Source organism: Micropterus salmoides, unplaced genomic scaffold (assembly GCF_014851395.1).
Source record: "Micropterus salmoides isolate LMB-PRFRI ecotype aquatic unplaced genomic scaffold, ASM1485139v1 Ms_hic_scaffold_10, whole genome shotgun sequence".
Taxonomy (NCBI): Eukaryota; Metazoa; Chordata; class Actinopteri; order Centrarchiformes; family Centrarchidae; genus Micropterus; species Micropterus salmoides.
The window spans coordinates 12769485-12773674 of NW_024040041.1; the positions used below are offsets into that span (position 1 = coordinate 12769485).

Below are 4190 nucleotides of genomic sequence, written 5' to 3' on the forward strand. Positions count from 1 at the left end.
TGCAGTAATTCAGGCAAAAGGAGCCCCAACTAAGTATTGTGTGCTGTATATGCTCATACTTTTCATGTTCATACTTTCCGTTGGCCAACACTTCTAAAAATCCTTTTTTTGTATTGGTCTTAAGTAAGATTCTAATATTCAGAGATACTAAATTTGGGATTTTCATTAGTTGTCAGTTTTAATCATCACAATTAAATTAAATAAACATTTGAAATATATCAGTCTGTGTGTAATGAATGAATATAATATCCAAGTTTCACTTTTTGAATGGAATTAATGAAATAAATCAACTTTTTGATGATATTCTAATTATATGACCAGCACCTGTACACTTAAAACTTTAAAAACAAGGCATGAAATGAGTGACTAATATGCTGTTCATTGTTATTTAGTCTATTTTTCCATTCTTCATGTATTGTAAAAAGTTTTGAGGCATTTCCTTTTTGTGGACCTATCAACATGTCAAAGAGGCGTGATGGTGCTTGAATGTACCACAAGTCAAGCTACCGTTCACAATGCCAATGGGAGGGCATGACATTGCAGGGTCCCTAGAACTAGTCCCCAAAGAATTTCCCTGTCAGCGTTGGCCACAGTTTTGATGGAAGCTGCAGTAATGTTGACAGGTATGTGTCCTGTTGTCTCTGACACATTAAAATCTGAAAGGATGCAGTTGTGAGCAACATATCTGTGTTGAAATCATAGAAATCCAGCTTTCTCTGAGCTCCTACACAGACAAACACACACATACACACAAACACAAGAACCAAAGTCATTGTTCAGCTGAACACAGAGACCACAGTGGAGAAGTGAACCAGGTGAAGTGAAGATATCTCCAAGGTTACGCAAGTTGACGACAACTACGCTCGTTATAAGTGCAATAAAACCTTCGCAAGTAAATGCCAATACTTCATGAATACACTCGTTCAACTAACATAAACATGTAACTATACCCATTCCTAAACATCACTACAATTAGTCAAAATACACATTTTAATGGGGAACCACTTAATTTCCCTGGGCCCCACTCAAATGACCACCTGTGGGCCCCGAAGTGGAGAGGAAACTATGCAGAGATGAGCAGACCAGGAGATGAGAGAAGACAATATGAGAACAGCAGAGCAGATAATCGTAGGAGAACATGTTTTTGGCAAAATCTTCAAGAAAATCATCAGTAGCTCTCAGCAATGTTTGTACTTTCAAGTAACTTTGGTAAGAGATTTTTAAAATCAATAAGAATTTGTTTATTAAAATAATCTGTACCCCCAAGTATGGTTCCCCCAGTAAAATTCAGTCATATACACCTCTCTTGTGATCATTTTACAAATAATTTTAGAGCCAATTTGATTCATGCAGATGTTCCTCATGAAACAGTGGTTCTTTCATAATAATAATGTGTTGTGGATATTTTCAACAGTGCATATCAGACAACACAATTTAAACAAAAAACCTCAGTAGTGCAGACAAACTGAAGCTCCTCGTGTAACCTAAAAGCTGCATTCATGACTTATTATTGTACTTTACTGGAACATTTATTCATGAATATTGTATTTCCTTAGTAAAATCATAAAATGAACAAAATGAAACCAGTAACCACTAGCGAATCCGCGGAGTCTCAGTGCGCTAATGTGCACAAACAGGCAAACAAGCGCTCCACGAGGAAACCCATAGCCATTGCATACTTTGAAAACTCAGTGGTCACATACTTTAATAATCAATCACAGACATTTTGATATATAGACAAAAAAGCACAGGTACACTCTTGAACAAAATCTTAAGACCGGGGGAAACATTGCAAGTACTCGCATTTCGCGCTGGTGGATCATAACCGGGTTGTAAGTACTGCTTCAAAATGCCAAAAGAAGAAACAGGAGCAAGAGATGAAAAATAGAGAGTAGGCAATTTACTGAAAACTGCATTTAAACTCAAACAGGCTGTTCATCAGCTGATCAAAATGATGGATGGATAACCTCTATTGCTGGTGGTCCTTTGTCTACATAATTTAAATCAACATCTGGATCTTTGAAACCATTGCAGAGACCTCTGGATAGTGGCAAGACTACAGGAAAATGAAAACACTGCGTAGTGTAAGCAGAGAGGCAAATTGTTTCCTACCATGACAACACCAGCAGCAGCTCGTTGTGTGCTATAGATCATGTTAGCCACTTCTGAACATCATGCTTTCTTCTGTAATAAATCTTCACAAACAAATTGCCTATGCACTGCTTCTCCCCTAATAGAGGAGTGAGGACTGAGTGACCTGTGCAGGCGAGAGAGGAGAAGCAAGATAGTCTAGTTAGTAGATAGCAGATCCTTCCTTAATAGAAATGTTTCCTTAAGGCAGCTTTTTTTTTTTTTTTGCAGCTTATCTGACGTTCCGTAGCTTATATTCAAACTGGTTTTTGTTTTCACCTTTATGGCTTTTAATGTAAAGTCAAAAAATAAAAATTGCTTTACTGTGGGGCCTGATCAACAAAGACATCATTAAAACCACACAGTTAACACTCCAGTGGATTCACATTATACAGTATTGTCTAGCAGTTCGGAACTTTTGTCTCCACTTCTGGCAGTGAGAGTAATTACACAAACACTGTCAACAGTTCTCATGATGTATGCCTGCAGGTGAGTTTGCCCCAGGTTCAGATATAGTTTGAAAAATACAGAGACATTTCCACAGTTCCAAGACAATAATATATTACTTAGGTAGAGTAAATGTAACGGCTACATAGCCTACTCCAAATACATTACAAATACTAACCTGTCCAAGAGCAGTAACATGACATCAGTGTCTGCCCTCAGTCCTTCCTCTTCTCTCAGCGACCTCTAACGAGGAAAAGGTACATCAATGGTTATCCCTGTTATCTTCTTAATCTGGAGCATCAAAACATTTTTGTGGATGCTTCTTAGGTTTTTCTGCCACGGGTGTCAGGAATTATGCCAGAACCCAGATGCAGACAAAGAGACAATGAAGCAGTTTTAACAGTTTATTGATAAAGGCAGAGTGGGTAAATTGAGGAAGCAGGGAGTTTCCTTCCAAGCAGTTGGAAAGTGAGGGCTGGGGCTGGCATGGCTGGCTGGATTGGATCTTCTAGTGGCTCCAGAGGCTTGGAACTGGCAGGCAGGTGGGGCAGGTAGAACAGGCAATCTGGAGATAGGTAGACAGATATAAGTGAAAGCAAACAGGTTACTTGACAAAACAAGCACAACGCTAGACATTAAGGCTTAACCTACCGCATATGACTTAACATTCCGGCAGGGAATGGATGTCTGGCCTCTCCTTAAGAAGTGGTGGAGATGGCTGATCAGGAACAGGAGTGTGCTTGTCAGCAGATGCAGCTTGTGCCAACCCAGGAAGCCAGACACGCCCAGGACTCTAACTGAGAGAAGGGAGGAGAGAAAAAACAGAAACAAAAAACACACCAAGCATGCCTCACTCACCCAAAGGGAAAAAACAAATCAACAACACACCCACTCATTCTCAAACTCAGGTGACGATGCAGGAGTCATGACAACAGGCTCTGTGGCATACAGTTGCTTCCCCCTTAAACTCTGGCAAACCGGTCACGATTGATGTTAAACGCATCCCCACAGGTCCACCAGCGCAGGAATGTTGCCCCAGACACCAGATTTAAAAAATCTAATCAGCATTTGTCATGGTTTGGATTTGATATTTGCTATTTCTTGTTTTATTTTGAAAGTGTTCCTCCTCACATGTCTTTGTTGATTTCACTTCCTGTGTTTTCCCATCTGGTTGTCTGTCCTTGTTATCAGTGTCTTGTTATCAGCCCCTCACTTGTGTATTTAAGTCACTATGTTTCCCTTTGTCTGTTGTCATTTCATCTTTGTCTTCTTCATTTTGTCAAGCATCCCTGCCTCTTCTGTGGATTTCTAGATTTTTTGGACTGCTCACCTGTTTTGCCTGCCTCCACTAAACATAATCTTGCTCTTTTTCTTTAATCAATGTGACGTCCCCGGGACGTCCTTGTCTCTATTAGGTTGCTGAGTGTTCATGTGTGTTCTGTTGTAGGTGTCAGTAGGCGGGGTCGTTGTCATCAACATGTATTGGAACCACCTGGGGCCTGGCATGTCTTCATATATAAAGCAGAGCCTGTTGCACTTTGGGGGGAGATAGAGAGGAGGGAAACGCAGTTCCCTTTACTCCTCATTCCTTATTTTGCTTTCTTTATCAAGAT

General features: G+C 40.1%; 1 long non-coding RNA gene across 1 annotated transcript; it reads right to left on the reverse strand.

The window, feature by feature from the left end:
- Positions 1–2968: 2968 nt before the first annotated feature.
- On the reverse strand, positions 2969–3943 carry LOC119917209. The gene is made up of 2 exons (XR_005447240.1): positions 3229–3943; positions 2969–3142 (listed from the first exon to the last, which is right to left on the reverse strand). It is a non-coding gene; the product is annotated as an uncharacterized LOC119917209 (long non-coding RNA).
- Between the last annotated feature and the right edge of the window lie 247 nt (positions 3944–4190).